At 43.8% G+C, this 24,509-nt stretch overlaps 1 protein-coding gene across 1 annotated transcript in view; it reads left to right on the top strand.

The window, feature by feature from the left end:
* Positions 1-24,509, top strand: part of SKAP1 (src kinase associated phosphoprotein 1) — an 827,172-nt gene that overhangs the window by 685,217 nt on the left and 117,446 nt on the right. The window lies entirely within an intron of this gene.

Raw genomic sequence — 24,509 nt, forward strand, 5'->3', positions numbered from 1 at the left:
ATGTATTCACTGCGAGTGACCGTCGAACCTAACGTAGTGCCTCTCCGAAAAGTCGTTAAGGGCCCTCCCGAAACTTTAGGTGCCAATTTGTCATCGTGTTCTAGGATTTGCCAGTTAATAACAGGAGTTAATAATTTCTTTTACCTGTCATAGGTGAATAGTCAAAAGTGAACACTAACTTGTTCATCTCCTTCTCCTTTTTTATATCATTTAGCAAAGAGGATCTATCTAATCCCCTAACTTTGTCCAATGCCACATCTAACCCCCTGGGGTCATAACCTTTTGTGAGGAATCTGCTCCTCATCTCCTGGGCCTGTTGCTCAAAATCAGAAGTTTCCCTGTTATTTTGCTTAAGTCTCAAAAACTGACTGTATATAATGGATTTTTTCACATGCGGTGGATGGTAACTATTGTGTAGGACCGAATTTGTTGCTGTGCTCTTGTGAAAGCCTTTTGTGACCAAGTGATCATCCATCACCGAAAGGGTTAAATCTAAGAAGGAGACACTGTCACCCTCCAACCCCCCATATTCTCCAGTGAATTTCATATTCATGTCATTGCAATCAAAATACCTCAAAAAGGACTCAAAGTGATCCCTGGTGGATGTCCAGATGACAAGCACATCGTCCACATACCTGGACCATGTCCTCAGATAACATCTAAAGGGATTTCTTTCCCCATAGATGTATATGGTCTTCCACCTGGACAAAAATAGATTTGCAAACGTGGGCGCTACCAATGTCCCCATTGCTGGTCCTGATATCTGCTTAAACCACTCCTCTCCGAAACGAAAAGCGGTATGTTCCAGGACAAAATCCAAGCATCTGCACAGTAACAGATCAAAGATCACCTCCACTCCCATTTTCTGTGGTATCCTATTGTATAGGTGCGCAGAGATGTACAGAGGCGCCGGTAGGATAAAAGTCACTAAAACGTTTAAAATTGTTCCGATTGCGGTGGTGGACCAGCCAACCATACACAGACACATGTACTGTCGAAATTCAAATTATTATTATTTATTATTATTTAGTATTTATATAGCGCCGACATATTACGCAGCGCTGAACAGTGTATATATATATCTTGTCACTAACTGTCCCTCAAAGGAGCTCACAATCTAATCCCTACCATTGCCATATGTCTATATTATGTAGTGTAAGTACTGTAGTCTATGGCCAATTTTAGGGGTAGCCAATTAACTTATCCGTATGTTTTTGGAATGTGGGAGGAAACCGGAGTACCTGGAGGAAACCCACGCAGACACGGAGAGAACATACAAACTCTTTGCAGATAGTGCCCTGGCTGGGATTCGAACCAGGGACCCAGCGCTGCAAGGCGAGAGAGCTAACCACTACGCCACCGTGCTGCCCAATTCATTGGGAGTATATGAATAAATTGTGTATTATTTGAATTTTGACAGTACATGTGTCTGTGTATGGTTGGCTGGTCCACCACCGCAACCGGAACAATTTTAAACTTTTTAGTGACTTTTATCCTACCGGCGCCTCTGTACATCTCTGCGCATCTAGAAGTCCACCCTTGGTGGAAGGGTGACATACCCTTTTCTTCCTCCTATCCACAGAGAGCGACGTCTTATTCTTGAGTGGGGACAGGCTTGTTCTCCCCACCTGCCTTCACAGTGGTTGCCTTGGAGGTAACCCTGGTTTGTAAGTATAATACTTACGTTTCATATTACATTCCCTCCGATTCTAATACATACTACACTATATTGGGCTCTCGGTCTTCTACCCTTATATCCTATTGTATAGGTTTACCACATCCATGGTTGAGAGTTGATCTCCCTCGACCCAATTTGTGTTCTCAATCAGTTTCAAAACATGGGTTGTGTCCTTTAGGTACGACGTAATCGTCGTCAGGAGGGGTCTAAGGACATGGTCCAGGTTCTTGGAAACGGGCTCCATAAGAGACCCCTTCCTGAGACGATGGGCCTGCCCGGAGGATCCACCAGGGATTAATGCACTTTTGACAGAAAGTAAATAACTGGTCTCTTGGGGGACTCAGGAAGGAGATCATCCCCCAGCTTCCCGAGCCAAGAAACCAGATTTTACACAACTCTTAAGTAATGACTGCAATTTCTTCTGAAATTCAAAGGTAGGATCTGATTTCAACCTTACATAGGTATTCTTGTCATTAAGCTGTCGCATTGCTTCGCACACATTTTTTAGTTGACAGCACCACAATGTTACCACCCTTATTCGCCTTCTTAGTCGTAAGGTCAGACCTGAACCTGAGCCATTTTACTGCTTCCCACTCAGAATGAGTGAGGTTTCTGTTATCTCTTGAATACATCAGAGCCTTGGTTTCCTTAAAGAGAATCTGTACTCTAAAATTCTTACAATAAAAAAACATACCATTCTATTCATTATGTTCTCCTGGGCCCCTCTGTGCTGTTTCTGCCACTCCCTGCTGCAATCCTGGCTTGTAATTGCCATTTTTATGCAGTGTTTACAAATAAAAGACATAGCAAGTGATAGGCTGAGAGTAGCTCAGTGTGTGAGTCATACAGGGCTTGCAGAGGGCCTGGAGAGGGTGTGTATAGCTTCTATCTTATCACAAGCAGCACAGCACATTCCAGCCTGACTACCTGAGCCCCAGAGGAAAGAAGAGGAAAGAAGATTAGATCATATAACAGAGATAATACAGCCACTGTGCAACTAGGAAAGGCTGCAGTAAGACAGAGCACATTAGAACAGGTATAGGAACTTATAGGATATAAGAAATAAGGCTCAACATTTTGTTACAGAGTCTCTTTATGGACCTGTTTTTAATAAGAGCAAATCCATCCAAGTTTGTAGTCTCTGGAAAGAAACCCAGACTACCAATTTGAGACTGGGTTTCAGTTAGATTTGTGTCACTTCCTCCAAATAGGCGATAGATGTTAATTTTGCGGATATTTTTATACAGGTCTATTTCAAACCTAGTGTAATCAAATGACTGTGTAAATACAAAGTTCAAGCCCTTTTCCAACACTTGTGTCACAGCCTCTGGTAGCACTACGTCTCAGAGATTCAACACTTGCAGTTTATTAGACTCATAAGCAGGGCCCGCTTCTCCTATGTCTCTTTCAGGGTCAACCCCTTCCAGGACACTTTCTTTGCACATGACTCGCCTATTTCTTCATCCTCTGCAGGTTTTTTTCCCCCTAAAGGGTGTTTTCCTTTTGGTTTCTTTTTACGATTTTCCCCTTCTGAATCAGAACCTGATTCAGAGGTCCAATAATTTCTCTTAGGTTTCCGAAATCTATTCTTTTTTGGTTTGTTAAGACGTGGCTCGCTCTGTGACCAATTGAAAATGTTGCCAGTAGTAAAATCGTCTAGATCCCTGAGGTATTTACTCAGTTTTCTCTCTTTTACTTCCCTCTGTATTGGGATTACTTTTTTTATCAATCTTATCAATAATTACTTTAGCTTTCTCCCTGGAAACAATTGCTTTTAACTGGGTTTTAAGGCCAAAGACTTCCTCTGTCACTTTTGTGTGTTCCTTCTCAGATCTAGCTAATGCTAAATCATTCAGCACAGCATGATTCATTTTGCATTTTTAATTTATTCATATATGGTTAGGTACCATAAAATTTTAATTATCACCTAAAAGTTATTGTGGTATATTAACCACTTCACCCATTCCCCCCCCCCCCCCCCCCCAGTGCTAAATTTCTCCATCCCTCTGCGCACCGCTTCACCCCCAGGGACGGAGAAAGGCGCACTTGTTTGTTTACTGGCTGGGAGTGGGCGGGGAACTCTCGCGCACACTCCAGCCAGCCCGCACAGCAGGTGACTAATTGGTTGTTAGGAACAAGCGTTCCTAAATCCAATTAGCCTTACCGATTGCGAGTAGAATGAAGACGGCTTCAAACAGAAGCCGTCTTCATTCAAAACAATGTAAGGTAAACAAACGTGCAGCGCGGCCCGTGCGCGCGCGCACACCCCCCGGCTCTGCAGTACAATGATTGGTTATGGGGACTCTCCAGTCCCCAATAACCAATCATAGTACATCAATACTGGAATGGAAGCAGCGCTGAAAGGGAAAAAATCGCGCTGATGTTTCAGGGGTAAAACCCCTCAGTTGTGAAATGGTTAATTACATTTTGTCAGGGTCATTATTGGTCCCTAAAGCTGTAGGCACACTGCGAGAGCTTTCGGAGAGCTTTTCTGACCCTCAGCGCTTTCTCAGCGTTTTTTTTTAAATGCTCCCATTAATTTGCATTAAAATCGCTGTACAATTGCTGCGATCGTGATCCTGCTGATTTTACCACAATTTTAAAGAGGAACTGTAACGACAAAACGGCCCCTGGGGGGTACTCACCTCGGGTGGGGGAAGCCTCAGGATCCTAATGAGGCTTCCCACGCCGTCCTGCGTCCCTCGGGGGTCTCGCTGTAGCCCTCCGTGCAGCGGTGACGCAATATTTACCTTCCTGGCTCCTGCGCAGGCGCTCTGATGCCTCTCGGCGCCGAAGTAGGCGGAAATACCCGATCGCCGTCGGGTCTGCTCTACTGCGCAGGCGCAAGTTTCCGGCGCCTGCGCAGTAGAGCGGACCCGACGGAGATCGGGTATTTCCGTCTATTTCCGTGCCGAAAGTCGCCACAGCGCCCCCGCTGGAGCCAGCAAAGGTAAATATTGAACTGACAGTCGGCACAGTCGCCGGCTGTTCGGAGGGCTGCGGCGAGACCCCCGTGGGACAGAGGACGGCGTGGGAAGCCTCATTAGGATCCGGAGGCTTCCCCCACCCGAGGTGAGTACCCCCCAGGGGAGGTTTTTGTTGTTACAGAGTCTCTTTAATGCAATTCAGTGGGAGTGTTTATTTTTTTAAAAACACACAGCACTGAGGGTGAGAAAAGCTCTCAGAAAGCGCTTATAGTGTGTCTACAGCCTTAGGGCCCTTTCACACTGGTGAGGTTCCTTAAATTGACGAACTGCTACCGCTTCCTAATGCAACCCTATGGGGAAGTTTATACTTCTCACATTGCGGTACGCTGCAACGGAAGTGCATAATCTAATGCTAGCGCAGAACTACGTTACCGTGTAGGATCTGTGGCGATCTGCATTGGCCCCGCAGACATGTTAGTCTATGGTGACACTTTTTTGGGCGGTGTGGAGCGCATGTGCAAAAGCGTATTTTTACAATACACTTCCGTGCACTTCCACTTACCCCGAAGCAGGAAGTGACCGCATCGCTTCCTGCTTGGCGTCCTAACGTGGTGTTCCCTGAAGGCCTGTTTCTGGCAGTGCGATGCGGTGAACGGTACTGCCAGTTTGTAGTGTGAAAGTGGCCTCAGTGTGGGCTGGTGCACACTACAAGAGCTTTTCTAAGCGCTTTGTGATTATTAATTTATTTTTTTTAAACTCCGCGTACACCGGGTACTTTAACCCAACTTAGACACACTGGCTTCATACCAGCACTCCTGTATTGGGTTGTGTTTTGCATCATCGTTTGATGCTCTATTCTTTTATTCTTCTTTAATGGTTTTAATAAATTTGATTATACAAAGGTGTACCACAAAAAACACAAACAGTTTCACCACCAGTCACCTCCAGTCACTCTAAACATCCATGCTTCCATTCATCACCAAAAACATTATGGACTCTTAAAAAAAAAAGTCAGAATTGGTTGACTTAAAAAAAAAAAAAAAAACAAAAAAAAAAAAACAGCATAGCCTCCACTAGCCACAAAGATACCCCTCGAGAATAACCAATGCAAAACATACCGGCCGCCCGCCCGCCGCACACCACTCCAACAGCCGGACGGAGCAACCGCCACTCGCCGGGCGCTTTCAGAAAGAAGAAACCTAAGATCCCCCCACACGAGAAAATGGCCTACCCAAAACCGTCAACAATGCCAGACCTCCACCACCCACCGCAAGCGCCGGCAACACAGGGAAGGAGAAAAAAAAAAGTGATTTTAAAAGTTCTTAGTAATGTTATCCTATGTGAGTGTTCACACTTGAGTGATGTGATTTTGTAAAAATACCCCATAGCATTGCATTAGCAACAGCTTTTAAAATCTCCAGCGTTTAAAAAGCTCTTGTAGTGTGCACCAGCCTTGTATGATATTGAGAAAATCAGCTCATCGTATCCTTTTTTAAATTGGGCCAGAAGTGTCTAAAGTGTGAGATATCAGCTCACTCATCTCACGTTGCAGTTGACAAAACAAGGGCATGTGGCTGTGAGATCTTGCAGCATCCGCCTTATTCTCCGATCTCACATCAAGTGACTTTATCTTGTTCCCAGAAATGAAAAATGTAATGCTTGAAGTGGAAAAGTGGTTTAAGGTGCAATCTGCAAACTTCTACAATAATTAGGAGTGTCAAGAAACACTGAAAAAAGTGTAAATCTGTTTGGTGACTACATAGAGAAGTGGTTAACTACAAATTAAAACAAACTTTCTGTAAAAAAAAAATGTAAAACTTTACAATACCCCCTCGTATAGCTCATTAATATTGCCAAGTACTCAGAACAATTGCCATAAATGTTTTATTATCTTAGAGTGACACAAGTGTCACTAGTGATGTTGCCTTAAGGATTGGGTATAAAGAGTTAACAGACACTTTAATATCTCTGCTATGTGTCTGAATATTTTTGTAGCTAATGTGACTGTGTTTTAGAAATATGTATTTCAGGCCATTTAATGTAATGTTGAGTTCCCTGGTTACCGGAGATAATACCAGAGGTCACTTGAGGACTAGTTATTCTGACTCTAAAATAAACACATGCATCACTTGCAGAGATCCTTTTCTTAAAATAGCATAATACAATATGCACACATTACCGTTACCTGAAAGAACATTCTGCTGGACATTTATTCAAATGGATGCAGAATCCAATATTATCTACTTCAACAGAGATGCATTCTAACTTAAGAACACTTAGAAAAGAACTATAGTCAGATGTCACAAATGTACTTAATCTACTTTAATTATGCATAGAAAATTAATATGATATTTTACACCTAACCTATCTCCCTGGATTTGGCTATTTTTTTTCAACACAGCCAAAATTAAGAAGACAAAGTATGCACCATTATCCTCCATGATGCTCATTTACAGTAGTGTGCCACATCGCATAATGAACAGAAAAGCCCTGTGTGGCTATCATTTCTTTTCTTTCCCAGAAAAATGTGTTAAACCTGGTACACATTTTCAATTATGATTGGCCTCCATGTAGTATGAGGGCCAAGAGACTTTGAATACTATGAGAAGATTGTGTAGGCAAGCCCTCATACTACATGGAGGGGGTAAAATTGGTCAGTGATTGGCCAATCATACTTGAAGGTTTGTACTAGGCTTTAGAGTAATACAGCATATCAACTCACATCAGTGCAACTCATCCAGTGCATGCATTTCTGGATTGGAGAATCCTTCGGTGCATACATACCTCCAATTTTTATTGGTCACTAATTGCCCAATTTAACCACCTCCATGTGTTATGAGGGCCAAAAGATTTTGAAAACTATGGCTATATTGTGTAGGCAAGCTTTCATACTAAATGGTGGTTGTAACATTGGCCAGTCATTGATCAATCAAAATTGGAAGTGTCTATGCACCCTAAGGGTAAGATGCACTTAATGCCAGAATAGGCAATGTCTCTTGTTGCCAGAATGGGGCAATGTCCACAACCAAGTTTACTTAACTGCAAAGAAGTCAGTTACTTGGGTGTGCTGTAATTGCAGATCTTTTTCCAGGTGAAGGTACTTCACACATGTGTGTTCAGTGATGTATTTGTCTTGCTTTATCCCTAGTACAATTTAACTTCCTAACGGCCCATTTACACTATGAGCGTTTCCATTTTTTTTAAGCACTGGCGATTTTAGAAATCACCCCAAAAGTGCTTATGCAATGTTTTCCTATGACATTGTTCACAGTGAGCATTTCGAATTATTTGAAATCGCAAACTTGCTGCATGTACCATTTTCAGAGCGCTTTGGCTCAATGGAAGGTATAGGGAAATCACAAAGGGCTTGAAAAAGCGATTTGTATAGCGATTTCCCGAGCGCTTTTATGAATAAATACATTATAGTTATTCATTTCTGGGTCAAAGAGTTCACTTCCTGACTGACGTCAGGAAGTTAAAAAACAAATCGTTCAGCAAAATCGCAGGGAAAATCGCTTAAAAAAAGCTCAATAAATCGCCCAGCACTAGTGTTTTAAAATGTGAACAAGGCTTTAGTGGTAACCCTTAGTCAGGCCTGGGCCAGAAATATGCAGCTAAGAGCGGTAACCCCAAGCCTGATTCAGGGTAGCTGCCCGGAGGTAAGGAGATACAGCGCAGCATGTCTGAGTTTGTTAGTCACCTCCCTGGGATCCAGACTCTGGCAGCCATTCTTCTTCTAGTCCTCGAAGGCTCTCGATCTCTCTGGTGATATCGCTGTTTGTCACATGGCGACAGATGGTGATCTCACTATAGGGGTAAAAGCGCTGAATCCCGGGGAAGGTGCGGGAGGGCTGCTGCAGATCTCTCTAGCAGTATGATTTATTTGTTTCTGCTTTTTGGGTTTAAAAGCTTGTGAAACTGCTTTTAAACCCTAAAATCCAGAAGTAATCATACCGCTAGGGAGAAAAGGAATGAAGTAGTGAGAGGAATGCAAAAGGTAAAAAGCAGCATTTCACAGGTAGCTAAAAATTAACCATTTCAGCCCGTGGGTATTTTTCACCTTATGCATCAGAGCAACTTTCCTCTCCCATTCATTCGCCAATAACTTTATCACTACTTATCACAATTAATTGATCTATATCTTGTTTTTTCCGCCACCAGTTAGGCTTTCTTTGGGTGGTACATTTTGGTAAGAATGATTTTTTTTTTGAATGCATTTTCACAGGAATATTAAAGCGGTGTTGTCACCATAAAAATCAAATTTCAACAGCAACTGGTCTGAGTGTATTAAGTGATAAAGTTGCTAATCCTGCATTCAAAACTTTTTTTGCTGTTATGATTTGGAGTTATCACATACTTTAGTAGCACTGGCCCTAGTGCCAAACAGTGCCAAAAAGTTGAATGCTGGGAGTTCTTTTGAATGCTGGGAGTTCTTTTTATCTATAATATATTCTTCCTCTTCCATTTATTTCCCTGCCTAGCTGATCAATTGTGTTTACAAGCAAGGCTGAGGTGACTCAGTGATTGGATGTGTAAATAAAAATAAAAAAAAGACTCTGGGAGGACGGCAGCTAATGAATACACAAGGAGCAAGAGAAAGTAGGGGGGAAAACAATGAGTCAGGGAGGATATGATGTCAGCATTAGCTTGGCAAGATGGCCACTGCCTAGACTAGGATTTTCTGCTTTTCCTTTGTAAAATTCACAGGAATCATTACGTGAATAGCACAATACATCTGTTATGTAAATAGAAGTAGTATTTATCTACTTATATATGTGTTTTTTATTTCTAGGTTAGCATGGGTGTCGCTTGTCCTTTAAGAAAAAAAATGGAAAAAAATCATTATTTCTGAGTTTCGGCCATTATAGCTTGAAAATAATACATGCTACCATAATTAAAACCTATGTATTTTATTTGCCCATTTGTCCCGGTTATTACACCAGTTAAATGATGTCCCTATCACAATGTATGGCGTTAATATTTTATTTGGAAATAAAGGTGCATTTTTTTCGGTTTTGCTTCCATCACTATTTAAAAGCTTGAAGTTTTAAAACAGGATGATACCATTTATTGGCTAACTAAAAATGAATAAGAATAAGCAAGCTTTCGGCCTTGCAGCCGTCGACGGGCTTACATCCTGTTAGTTTGCAAGCTGGTGGTACAGACAGCTATATACATGCAACATCAAAAGGGAAAACAGATTTTTTTTTAAGCATAAATACATCAGGATGTCATACTAACCGGATGTAAGCCCGACGAAGGCTGCAAGGCCGAAAGCTTGCTTATTCTTATTCATTTTTAGTTTGCCAATAAATGGTATCATCCTGATTTAAAACTTCTTGCTTTTACTGATGGCTAACAAGGTACAACACCCTACTGCTACCTGTATTTACAAGTTTATAATTTAAAACATGTTTGTAATATACTCTTCACATGCATATTAAAAAATGTAAGACCCTTAGGCAACTATTTATGTTTTGGTTTTTTTAAATTGTAATTTTTTTTTTTTATTAAAATTTTTATTTGGGTAATTTTTGGTGTGGGACATTAACAGTTAATTTTAAATGTACAGGTAGTCCCCGACTTATGAACACCCGACTTACGAACGACCCGCCAATACGAACGGCATGGATTCTGTGTTTCCATGGGAACAAGCCAAAAACTTTTTTTTCAAATCGGACTTGTAGTTTTTGAGAAAATGGCTTTAAAAATTCAAAGAAAAAATGGCTTTTAAACTTGTATAAGCATGTACAGAGGGTAGATGTGACACAGACGGGGACACTGGAGGCACAGGGGGGCACAGAGGAAGTACAGGGGACAGAGATGGCACAGTGCTCCGACTTAAGAACAGATTCAGGTTAAGAATGAACCTACAGTCCCTATCTCGTTCGTTAACCGGGGACTACCTGTAATAATGTCTTATTTCATGAAAAATGTATGTAGATGTAGTTTTACTATCAAAAAAATTACTGTCAACATTTTTTTTTTATCCTGGAAGCGAACGTTTTCGCTTCCAGGAAGCGTAAAGAGAATGGGAAACTTTTTTTTTATTACAAAGACAGCGGTTTCTGATAAGAACCCATTGGTCTTTCTACCGGGGAACCATTATCCCATTCATTGAGCAGTGATAGAGCAGCCGCCTGGACGTGACAATCACGTCCAGGAGGCATAAATGATTAATAATGCAACAGTAGTTTATGAGTAGTGCACAATGTTTTGTGCATTCCAAATTATGATCTATTCCCGACAATATGCATAAAAATACCACTGGCCTGAATTAGGCCTTTAAATAGAAACAAGAGTGTAAATATACGAGAGCGAAAGAGCTCTTAAAGAGAAGCGCTTGAGGTTCCACACTTACCTGGGGCTTCCTTAAGCCCCCTTGAGGCCGCTTGTCCCTTGCCATCTTCCCGGGTGAATCCTGTCACCTGCAATAGTGGCCGAAAGCCTGGCCCGAGTCACGCGCATGCCGGCTAGGTGTGCTCCCCGGCGGCGCTCCCATCCCTGAGTGTTCTGTGCCTGCAAAGTAGTACTATGTAAGTTCAAAATGCTCCCAGCCGTGGGAGTTCGGCGGTGGAGCGCGCCTGCCTGGGCCACCCATGCTCGACAAAGCATGAGTTAGCTAGGCTTTCAGGCACTATTGCGGTTGACAGGAGCCACCCGGGGAGACAGCGAGGGACAAGCCCCAGGTAAGTATAATACCTTGAGACGCTTCTCGTCTCAGGTACACTTTAATGTAAACCTCTGTATTAGAGCTGCCAGGATCAACGGGTGTTGGCGGCAATAACTCATCCACACGCCTGTAATCATTAGAGGTCTGAAACTCCACCCCCCCCCCCCCCCCCATTGGCAAGACCTCCATGACCATTTTTATCTAAAGACTTCATAAGCTCTGGCCACCTCCACCTGGGTTGCCACGGCCCTCCCCCAGCTCAGCAGCATTCTATTAGGCTTGCAGCTGCCGAGCTGGGGGCGGGCTGAAGTGACATGTGGGAGTGGCCACAGTATTGGAAGACTTTAGAAAAACACCACAGTGATTTTGAAGATGGAGGGGTCGGCGTTTCAGACCTCTAATGATTACAGGTGTGCAGTTCAGTTATTGCCCTGGCACCCACCGATTCTTGCAGCATTAACAGAGAAGCTTACATTACCGGCTACCAGATCTCTTTTTTTTATTCTTGTTCCTCTTTAAGTGTAAATGTGTAAGCTAAATAGCTCAGTGAAAAATCATTCTTTAAAAGGAACCAAACAGTTTGCTTTTATGCTTGTGCTATAACTCTTAGTCTAGTGTAACTTGTAGAGACATATAATGTAACAACATACTTTAGATCTATTTCATTTAACGGCTGTTTGCACACACACGTTTAAGACGATTGACTAATAGCAAGCTATAAAATCCCAGCTATGCTACACTAAGCCTGTCTGTGTGACTAATTTTGCCATGCCAGGCTTGCGTGTCCCAGTTCTGCAGGTCATGCTGTAGGGTGGTTACAGCTGAATTTCTCGGACTGTAACTCTATAACGGCATTGATCTAACAATCATGGGCATTTGCTCCTTAAAGATTTGCTGGAGAGCAATTTGTTCAAAAGGTTAGACAACTAGTTCTGTGGGAAAGGTACATAAGTTAACAGGAAGCAGATAAAGCAATTGCTTTATTTAAAAAATATACAACTGGGATAAAGTTATTTGTAGGTCATAATTAAATTCTGGCTCCTGATCTCCAGGAGGCATGAGGTATGCCGGCCTTAGGGTTGACCAATCAAGGCTATATGATTATCCACAGAACAGTAGCTGTGCACCTCCTCAAACAAAAATGTGGATTAAACAATTGATGGAAGTTACAGATGACAAGACATTGATTTATAAGTATTTTGGTGGACTGAATCTTGTTTTTTCCCATCTCTGTATCTTGCAGCAAACCTGTGAGGTTTGCAATAGGCTATTCTGGATACTTACCTTTTTATAAGGCTTCCCCCGTCTTTGTACGTCATCCCGTTCCAGCGCTGGAACCCCCGAAGAGTTAGTGGTTTACCTGCACTTGAGCACTAGTAACGTCCCGCTCGAGCTCCTGTGGAAATAGCTGAGCCCGATCGAGACTGTGCTACTGGTCAGATGCATGTGCACAGTAGTGGGGCACTATTTGCCCCAGCTTTTTCTGAACAAAGCCAGGTGCACTTGCGCAAGTTGTTAACAAGCTCCTTTTTGGGGATCCCAGCGCTGGAACGTGCCTGCAGAGGAGGATGAGAGAAGCCTCTTTGGGATCCAGAGGCTTCCTCCTCCTGAGGTAAGTACTTCCTAGGGTACACTTGAAGGTGGGTACACATACAATTTTTATTTGCCAATTTCACCACTTCCACGCAGTATGCGAGCCAACAAATGTTGAATCCCATGAACATGTGTAGGTAAAATCTCATACTGCATTGAGGTGTTAACATTGTCTATTTGTTGCAGAGGAGTAGAATGATTTATACTCATAACCAAGAAGCAGGTGACTTATAAGGGCTGCAGAAAAGCCTCTCAGCAAATTTAAAGGACCAGCATAACCAAATTGCATCCCTGGTACCAGAATATTCAAGGTCAAAACTAACTAGACTGCCTCTTCCTCAAGGCTCGTGCAAAGGTCCAAACAATCTGCCCAACTACATCCAAACTTGGTCTGTTGGGAGACAGTAGGACATGTGTACAGAAGGCAAACAACAAGATGACCTACTGATAACAAGTGGTTTGCAAGATCCATCCCGCGAATCAACCTGCACAACTGTCTTGCGGGTTGGCCATGTATGTACAAGTCGTTTGAACAACTTTGTTTTTTGAATGCGGACATGTGCAGTTTGCCATTTCGCTTATTACGCGCGCAGTATTCAGTGAGTTGGTTGTTTCGTTGGTTGGCGTGTGTGTATGTACTTGTGTAAACAACTTGTGTGGTTGGTCATGTTGTGCGGTTGGTTATGCATTAGGTTGAACGTGTATTATTAGTCTTTAGATTTGTTGAACTAGGCATCATCATGACCCCAAGCACACTCATTGCCCAGAAGCTCCGCAACTTCACCTGAGGGAGGGGGGGAGAGCAGTGCAGACAGCCTCCTCAAGCATGCCCCCCCCCCCCATATAGTTTCCCAAAGGCACCCCTGCAACTGCACCCCGTGGGAGGGGAGAAGCACGGTCCCCAAATGCTGCCACCACCCAAAGAGCCATTCTTAAAGGAGTTATTAGGCAATTATTACTAAAATAAGTGCTACTTACCCGGGGCTTCGTCCAGCTCCCAGCATGTCCCTCGCCGCAGCTCTCCCTGCAGCCATTCGATGCCTCTGCCTCCCGGTCCGCGCTGATGACGTCAGGCCAACCCGGATGTCGGCCTGTACTGCACCTGCGCGAGCGGCGCTGTCAATCACCGCCTTGTGGACTGGAGCATACTACGCAGAGAGAATTATCTGAACTGGCCAATAATAGGCCAACCAAATTGGATGTGTGCACGCACCCTTAAAGTGACACTGAAGTGAAAAAAAAACCTTATGATATAATGAATTGTATGTGTAGTACGAATATTTAATAGAACATTCGTAGCAAAGAAAAGTCTCATTTTTATTTTCAGTTATATAGCTTTATTTTATAAGATTGCATCATTCTGCAATTTACAAACCACACTCTGTATTGTATTTTAAACTATGAAACAAAATAGAGCTATTGAACCTTTGAACTTAAAGAGACTCCGTAACAAAAATTGCATCCTGTTTTTTATCATCCTACATGTTCCAAAAGCTATTCTAATGTGTTCTGGCTAACTGCAGCACTTTCTACTATGACAGTCTCTGTAATAAATCAATGTATCTTTCCCCTGTCAGACTTGTCGGCCTGTGTCTGGAAGGCTGCCAAGTTCTTCAGTGTTGTGGTTCTGCTATGAACTCACCCTTCCTGGCCCCTCTATGCACACTGCCTGTGTATTATTTAGATAAGAGAGAAGAGAGAAGCTGCTCTAATCAGCTGGATAAATCGTCCTCTGAGCTGGCTGGGCTTTCACATACTGAGGAATTACAAACAAGGGCAAAGCTGTTTGCAGGAAGAAAAGAGCAGCCTGAAACTTCAGTGCATGGGGGAAAGAAACACACAAATGATCTCTTGAGATTCAAAAGGAATGCTGTATACAGCCTGCTTGTGTATGGATGTATTTTCTATGTGTGGACATACTGTACATCAACCTACTTCCTGTTTTGGTGGCCATTTTGTTTGTTTACAAACAAACTTTTTAAAACTGTTTTTAACCACTTTTAATGCGGCGAGGAGCGGCGAAATTGTGACAGAGGGTAATAGGAGATGTCCCCTAACGCACTGGTATGTTTACTTTTGAGCGATTTTAACAATACAGATTCTCTTTAAGTGAAACTGTATCTGAAGCAGTTTTTCACAGTTTCTTTGATGTATAAGGGCTTCAGAAAACAGCACTGTAGCACCCAAGACCACAGAGAAGCTCTTTTGCATAGATAACAAGTGAAGTTTCTTAACTCTTCCTGCGGCTTCACGAACGCTAGTCTCTCCCCGCTTGCTGGAACGGCCATCTTCTTATGGAGGATTGAGACACAGATACCTGTCACCTAACCTGCCATTCTCTCTGGACGGGTAACGTATGAACGTTGACCCAGTTTATAGCTGATCTGCAATTTGATTATGCAGGATTAAGCAGCCGTCTTTGAACTGCATACATGTCACAGGATCTACTATAGTGGCTGTATCATTTGGATTCAAAGAGACTGTATGCATATACAATCAATTACCAATGCAATTTTATGGAATTAATACTCTTGCCTCTGATAGACTGGATGCCTCCAGTTTTTTGACAGGAGACTGTCCTAATAGTTGTGGAAAGCTCATTTTTTGTCACTGTTGATTTGATAATTTTAAATTTTTGTATAATTTTTAAGTTTTGAACTAGCGCATGTCTTTGTTTTGGGCCCAACATTTTCTCTTTCCATTTAATATTCACTGCAGTGAATTGTATGTGTGTGGGTAACGCATGCATGTTAATTGTAGAAGGTTTAAAAAAGAGTTACGGACCCAGGAGACACATGTTGTTTGTTGTTTTAACAATAAAGAAGTTTTAATACTTTGCAACTAGCGCTGTGGATTAAATTTTACTATAGGCACTTATTCAGTAATACAAGGATACTGTTATCCATCCAGCAGCTGACAGGCCTCAGCATCAGAAAAGAAAGCAGTTGAGTCAGGCACTGCAGTGATTACTGTTTTAATGGTGTTCCGAATTGAAGTGAATCACCATAGTGGTATCAAAAATTGTGACATTCAATAGGTAGGTACAAAACATCATCATCAATGAAAAAATAGTCATGTGCAAACATCTTGTGCATTCAAACAGTTGCAAGAGGAGGATGTCCTACCATATCAAAGGTGGCGGTGGTGGGTGCAGGGCAAAAACGGTAGCCTAACGGCCGTTTCGCACGGCGGTGCTTCTTCCGAGGCTGATCCACGTTTATACACATGAAAACACAGGCTTTTATTTCCTGTGTCATGAACTGGGGGCGGGTACGCTATGACGTACGCATTTCCGGCCGCATGCGTAAAAACGTAAGCGTTAACCAGGCGTTCACGCGTACAAAAGAAAAACGCGTTACCGTAAGCGTAACAAAATACGCGTCAAATGCGAACCACGCGTATCAGCATGGAACGCATGCGGACGCGTAATTCCCTACGCATGCAATCTAGAAAGGAGGCGTATTCACCTTCTTAAAGGAGTAAATTTCTCCGGATTGCAAAATTGATCGCAGGAAAAAAGGAGGGACCGTTTGAGGCTATCTGTGAAATACAGTGACTCAAACGTGCATGTGGAACGTGAGATTGCTTAAAACACCGAAAATGCGAGGGGGAGAAAAAAGGAGGAAAAGACTACTGGACAGTGGAAGCAATTGTTTACAAAAATCATCCATCCTTGTTGCAAACCTGTTTGCAAAAAGTTGCAATATCTAAAATTACATATCAAAAAGTACATATTTGCTTAAAAAATAATAATCCCAATGCATAAATAGCTGCAGCTATGGATCTAGAAAACATGCCAGGTCATTGTGGTCGTTGAAGCCCAATGGGCCTAGGGCTTCACTTTTAATGATCAATAACGACTCCTTTCTTAACAGGAGGCGAGAACGATCTCCTCCCCGTTTGGGAATTATAACCTGTGCCAGACCACAGAATTTTAGCACGTTTGGGTTGCTTTCATGTATTTCTCTGACATGTTCTATCATTCTCGTGGCACCTTTACCGTTTTCAACGGACCGCCAATGTTCTTGTATTCTCTCTTTTAGGGGGCGAGTGGTTTTACCAATATAGAATCGGCCACAAGGGCACCACAGAGCATAAACCACAAATTTAGTATTACAGGTAATTAGGTCACGCACTGTCCACTGCAAGGCACCTACACGATAAAACGTGCCGGTACACATAAATTGGCAGTGGGAGCAGAATTGACATCTGTGGTGGCCCTTAGGCCGACATTTCTGTAACCAGTTCTCGGTGGAAGTAGGCGTGCATTCACTTTTAGTGACATAATCCCCAATTGTGGGCGCACGCCTGAACGCTACTAAGGGGGAAGGAGGCAACAGAGATTTCAGAATGGGGTCTTTAACTAAGACAGACCAATTCTTTTTGATAACGTTTCTGACTGTGTTGGCCATTTGTGTATAGTTGAACGTGAAGGCGATTTTGTCATCGCGTTTAGAGCCGCGATCTTTGAACAGGAGGTCATCTCGATTTTTGTGTAGAGCTTCACGAAAGGCAGTATCTAGATCATTCTCAGAATACCCTCTACTGCAAAGTCGCTTCTTCAAAGCATTTCCCTGGACTATAAAGTCTTCCAATTCTGAATTATTTCTCCTCAAACGGAGGAATTGGCCGTAAGGCAATGATTTAGTGACATGATCAGGGTGAAAGCTATCCCTTTGCAAGAGCGAATTGGTTGCTGTGGGTTTGCGGTGGCCTCTCGCCACTAGGCGAGAACCGCAAACCCGCAGTTCCAAGTCAAGAAAGGCAGTTTTGTCAGGGCCTATTTCAAATGTGAAGGCCATATTGACCTCATTCAGATTAAGATAATCTACAAATTCTGAGGGGGACCCAGACCAGAACACCAGGACGTCGTCCACGTACCTGGACCATCTCCTGATACAGCCTCTATAGGGATTACGCCTACTATAAACGTAATCCTCCTCCCAGGCCGCTAGAAATAAATTAGCGTATGCGCATGCGACCGGTGTTCCCATCGCGGTACCTGACACTTGCATGTACCACATGCCATCAAATTTAAACGCGTTGTGAGTAAGAACAAAACGCAAGCAGTCGCATACAAACGTAACATGGTCATGATCGGACCAGACCCGGTTTAAAAACCGTTCGACTGCCTCTATGCCAGCATTATGGGGTATGCGGCTATAGAGGCTTTCAACGTCGATGGACATCAATAAGTCACCCGGTGACCATTCGTAATTTTCGATTCCTGCAAGTTAGCGGAAAATGACACTTTGTGAAAAAACACAATTAAAATCAATTTCCGCTAACTTGTGACAAAAAATAAAATCTTCTATGAACTCGCCATACTACTAACGGAATACCTTGGGGTGTCTTCTTTCTAAAATGGGGTCATTTGTGGGGTTCCTATACTGCCCTGGCATTTTAGGGGCCCTAAACCGTGAGGAGTAGTCTTGAAACGAAATTTCTCAAAATGACCAGTGAAATCCTAAAGGTACTCATTGGACTTTGGGCCCTTTAGCGCAGTTAGGGTGCAAAAAAGTGCCACACGTGGTATCGCCGTACTCGGGAGAAGTAGCACAATGTGTTTTGGGGTGTATTTTTACACATACCCATGCTGGGTGGGAGAAACACCTCTGTAAATGACAATCTTTTGATTTTTTTACACACAATTGTCCATTTACAGCGGTATTTCTCCCACCCAGCATGGGTATGTGTAAAAATACACCCCAACACACATTGTACTACTTCTCCCGAGTACGGCGATACCACATGTGTGGCACTTTTTTGCACCCTAACTGCGCTAAGGGGCCCAAAGTCCAATGAGTACCTTTAGGATTTCACAGGTCATTTTTGTTTCAAGACTACTCCTTAATAAAAGTTTTTTGTAGATATTTTCTTAAAAAGAGTTTGAGCAGTTTTTGTTTGGTTTGGACCATACCCACCCATATATATCTCACAGTGTTTCATTTTTGTTTCAAGACTACTCCTCACGGTTTAGGGCCCCTAAAATGCCAGGGCAGTATAGGAACCCCACTAATGACCCCATTTTAGAAAGAAGACACCCCAAGGTATTCCGTTAGGTGTATGGCGAGTTCATAGAAGATTTTATTTTTTTGTCACAAGTTAGCAGAAATTGATTTTAATTGTTTTTTTTCACAAAGTGTCATTTTCCGCTAACTTGTGACAAAAAATAAAATCTTCTATGAACTCACCATACTCCTAACGGAATACGTTTGGGTGTCTTCTTTCTAGAATGGGGTCATTTGTGGGGTTCCTATACTGCCCTGGCATTTTAGGGGCCCTAAACCGTGAGGAGTAGTCTTGAAACAAAAATGACCTGTGAAATCCTAAAGGTACTCATTGGACTTTGGGCCCCTTAGCGCAGTTGGGCTGCAAAAAAGTGCCAATCATGTGGTATTGCCGTACTCGGGAGATGTAGTATAATGTGTTTTGGGGTGTATTTTTACACATACCCATGCTGGGTGGGAGAAATACCTCTGTAAATGACAATTGTTTGATTTTTTTTTACACACAATTGTCCATTTACAGAGAGATTTCTCCCACCCAGCATGGATATGTGTAAAAATACACCCCAAAACACATTATACTACTTCTCCTGAGTACGGCGATACCACATGTGTGACACTTTTTTGCAGCCTAGGTGCGCTAAGGGGCCCAACGTCCTAATCACAGGTCATTTTGAGGCATTTGTTTTCTATCTAGACTACTCCTCACGGTTTAGGGCCCCTAAAATGCCAGGGCAGTATAGGAACCCCACAAGTGACCCCATTTTAGAAAGAAGACACCCCAAGGTATTCTGTTAGGTGTATGGCGAGTTCATAGAAGATTTTATTTTTTGTCACAAGTTAGTGAAAAATGACACTTTGTGAAAAAAAAAACAAAAATCAATTTCCGCTAACTTTTGACAAAAAATAAAATCTTCTATGAACTCGTCATACACCTAACAGAATACATTGGGGTGTCTTTTTTTCTAAAATGGGGTCCGTTTCTGGGGTTCCTATACCGCCCTGGCATTTTACGGGCCCAAAACCGTGAGTAGTCTGGAAACCAAATGTCTCAAAATGACTGTTTAGGGGTATAAGCATCTGCAAATTTTGATGACAGGTGGTCTATGAGGGGGCGAATTTTGTGGAACTGGTCATATGCAGGGTGGCCTTTTAGATGACAGGTTGTATTGGGCCTGATCTGATGGATAGGAGTGCTAGGGGGGTGACAGGAGGTGATTGATGGGTGTCTCAGGGGGTGGTTAGAGGGGAAAATAGATGCAATCAATGCACTGGGGAGGTGATCGGAAGGGGGTCTGAGGGGGATCTGAGGGTTTGGCCGAGTGATCAGGAGCCCACACGGGGCAAATTAGGGCCTGATCTGATGGGTAGGTGTGCTAGGGGGTGACAGGAGGTGATTGATGGGTGTCTCAAGGTATGATTAGGGGGGGAATAGATGCAAGCAATGCACTGGCGAGGTGATCAGGGCTGGGGCCTGAGGGCATTCTGAGGGTGTGGGCGGGTGATTGAGTGCCCTAGGGGCAGATAGGGGTCTAATCTGATAGGTAGCAGTGACAGGGGGTGATTGATGGGTAATTAGTGGGTGTTTAGGGTAGAGAACAGATATAAACACTGCCCTTGGGAGGTGATCTGACGTCGGATCTGCGGGCGAACTATTGGTGTGGGTGGGTGATCAGATTGCCCGCAAGGGGCAGGTTAGGGGCTGATTGATGGGTGGCAGTGACAGGGGGTGATTGATGGGTGGCAGTGCCAGGGGGTGATTGATGGGTGGCAGTGACGGGGTGATTGATGGGTGATTGACAGGTGATTGACAGGTGATCAGTGGGTTATTACAGGGAAGAACAGATGTAACTAATGCACTGGCGAATTGATAAGGGGGGGTCTGAGGGCAATCTGAGCGTGTAGACGGGTGATTGGGTGCCCGCAAGGGGCAGATTAGGGTCTGATCTGATGGGTAACAGTGACAGGTGGTGATAGGGGGTGATTGATGGGTGATTGATGGGTAATTAGTGGGTGTTTAGAGGAGAGACGAGATGTAAACACTGCGCTTGGGTGGTGATCTTATGTCGGATCTGCGGGCGATCTATTGGTGTGGGTAGGTGATCAGATTGCCCGCAAGGGGCAGGTTAGGGGCTGATTGATGGGTGGCAGTGACAGGGGGTGATTGATGGGTGGCAGTGACAGGGGGTGATTGATGGGTGATTGACAGGTGATCAGTGGGTTATTACAGGGAAGAACAGATGTAAATATTGCACTGGCGAATTGATAAGGGGGGGTCTGAGGGCAATCTGAGCATGTAGGCGGGTGATTGGGTGCCCGCAAGGGGCAGATTAGGGTCTGATCTGATGGGTAACAGTGACAGGTGGTGATAGGGGGTGATTGATGGGTAATTAGTGGGTGTTTAGAGGAGAGAATAGATGTAAACACTGCGTTTGGGTGGTGATCTGATGTCGGATCTGCGGGCGATCTATTGGTGTGGGTGGGTGATCAGATTGCCCGCAAGGGGCAGGTTAGGGGCTGATTGATGGGTGGCAGTGACAGGGGGTGATTGATGGGTGATTGACAGGTGATTAGGGGGGATAGATGCATACAGTACACAGGGGGGGGGTCTGGGGAGAATCTTAGGGGTGGGGGGTGATCAGGAGGGGGCAGTGGGCAGGGGGGGAGATAAAAAAAAATAGCGTTGACAGATAGTGACAGGGAGTGATTGATGGGTGATTAGGGGGGTGATTGGGTGCAAACAGGGGTCTGGGGGGTGGGCAGGGGGGGTCTGAGGGGTGCTGTGGGCGATCTGGGGCAGGGGGGGGAGAAATCAGTGTGCTTGGGTGCAGACTAGGGTGGCTGCAGCCTGCCGTGGTGGTCCCTCGGACACTGGGACCACCAGGGCAGGAGGCAGCCTGTATAATACACTTTGTAAACATTACAAAGTGTATTATACACTTTGTATGCGGCGATCGCGGGGTTAACATCCCGCCGGCGCTTCCGTATAGCCGGCGGGATGTTGCGGCGGGCGAGCGGTGACGGGCGCCGGCGGAGGATCGCGTCACGGATGACGCGATCGCTCCGCCCATGCCCTTAGAAGGACCGCCGCCTCTGTGGGTGAGCCGATCCTTCAGGGCTCCACTTCCCGGCCGCCCCTGTGCGTTAGGCGGTCGGGAAGTGGTTAAGATCTGGTAGCTAATTACATGTATCTACAGTCGGGTGACCTCTGCTCAGTTTATCTGTTTGCTTTTGGATCGCTGTTGTTTAAATAGTTGGGTTGAACAAATTACAGTGGACTCTACCACTGACTACAATGGATGTGAGTGGGCCCGTTTTGCAAATGGTCTCCCAAGCTGGAGGTCATAAATAATCCTGCAAATCTGCTTGAGTTTAGTAAACGTTGTTAGTTGGAAGATGTCTGCAATGCTCACTCAAGCCATATTGCATGAAAGCATTGATAAAAAGTACTAAATAAACACGAGTGATTATGTGGATTGCTGTAGGAACGCATGCTAATTCACTGACGTTTTAGCAATCTTTGCTATGCTCTGACATGACCCAGGTAAAAGCTGCAAGCTTTTGGTGCCTATTAGCACACTTAAAAAAAAAAAAAAACAGGCCATGTTTGCTAGAATTAAGAGGTTTTTTTTTTAATGTTGGCCACTGTTCTCCAGCTTGAAAGGACATTAATAAGTCAAGACTCGTTAGGTTCCTGTTTAGTATTACAAGAAATGCTAGTTCAGATTGTAATTAGCAAATGGCATAAGTAGAGCTAATTGAGAGTATTGTTTTAATTATACCAGGAAGTGTTTTTTTCTCCCTCAGGTTTTAGAAAGGATAGCCTTGTGTCATTTGTCAATATAGCTACCTATATAACTGCCTTGTAAAATTATTGTGCTTTCCATTTGGGCTGTCCTTCAAATAGATGTTACTTGTAATGGTTTAGGGCAGACACATGTATGGGAATTTCCTCTGACTCCATTCCCATGAGCTGGAAAACGAATGCAGGTTTTAGAACATTTATCTCTGGTCTGTATTTTGTTTTGTGCCGGAAGCAATCATTGGCTTGGAGGAGACTTCAGAGACATCATTTCATTGTGGTACACTCCATACTAGGTATATCATTGCTTTGCCTGAGGACAACAGCTGTAGGAGATTTATAAGACCAGAGTGTTTGCTGTATAGAGTGAAGAAAATATCTAGTGGACCTTTTTGTTTAGTCAGCTCATTACAATATTAATAAGTAGAAGACAAATGAACAATGTTCAACAATATATAGCAACCATTCAGTAATAGTTATGAGTATAGCCCATAAAGTGTACTTACCTTAGGAGATTGAAGCCTCTGGATCCTAATGAGGCTTCCCACGGCATCCTCTTGTCCTTCATCTCACCCTGGGACCCTCCAGCTGATCAGGGCTTTGCTCCTCTTCTGACACAAGCACAGCTGTACCTGCGCAGAGTGGCTCTGTCTTACTGCTCGGGCACAGATGTATTCGTTCAGGCGCAGTATGGCTGCACCCCTGTTTTAAGAGGAACGTGGCCCCAGTTACATTACCGACAAGCCCTGGAGCCAGAGCTTTCTGTCATGCTGCCCATACCCTTTGGAACTCCCTACCACACCCAGTAAAGACAGCCCCTTCCCTGGAGTTGTTCAAATCAAGACTGAAAAGCCACCTGTTTAGCCTCACATTTCCAGACTTATAACTGCTGGCTACTGAGAACAGGAGTCTTGCACCAAAACCATTAATTATTTGCAAGTAAAGCCAACATTCTCCATTTTGCTGCATCTGATTTGTATGCAAGTTGTGTGACCTGCCTATAATTTAGGCTCTGCACATCTTTGCAGTTAGTCAGTCAGAAGTAGTATGTCTGAGGAAGCGCCTGCCTTAACCTCCCTCTTCAACCTTTCTCTTACCAAAGGCATCGTTCCATCCCCACTCAAACAAGCCCTTACAACGCCCATACTCAAAAAACCTTCTCTTGACCCCTCTTCCCTCCCCAACTACCGCCCTATTTCCTCCAAATTACTTGAGCGCCATGTCTATACTGACTTAGTCCGTCACTTTGCTGCTAATTCTCTGTTTCATGACCTCCAATCTGGATTCCGCCCCAGCCACTCAACCGAAACTGCCCTATTTAAAGTAACCAACGACCTGACAACTGCTAAATCTAAATGCCTCTACTCTATTATCCTCCTAGACCTCTCTTATGCTTTTGACACAGTGGACCACCCTCTCCTTCTCCAAATCCTCTCATCCATGGGCATTCAGGGTCTTGCTTTCTCCTGGCTTTGCACCTACTTCTCAGATAGGACCTTCCGAGTCGCTCTCTCCGGCACCACCGACTCTCCATGTCCCCTCACTGTTGGAGTTCACCAAGGCTCAGTCCTTGGATTTCTCCTTTTCTCTATCTACACATATGGTCTTGGTCGGCTCATCAGTTCCTTTGGCTTCCAATATCACCTATATGCTGACGATACCCAAATCTACATTTCAGCACCTTACTTGGATGCTTCAAGAGCTCGTGTTCCTGACTGTCTCAATGCAATCGCCTCCTTCATGTCCTCCCGTTTTCTAAAACTCAATATGGACAAGACTGAAATGGTAATCTTCCCACCTCACAATTCAATGCCCCTGCCTGAAATCA

Source organism: Hyperolius riggenbachi, chromosome 12 (assembly GCF_040937935.1).
Source record: "Hyperolius riggenbachi isolate aHypRig1 chromosome 12, aHypRig1.pri, whole genome shotgun sequence".
In the NCBI taxonomy this organism is placed as follows: Eukaryota; Metazoa; Chordata; class Amphibia; order Anura; family Hyperoliidae; genus Hyperolius; species Hyperolius riggenbachi.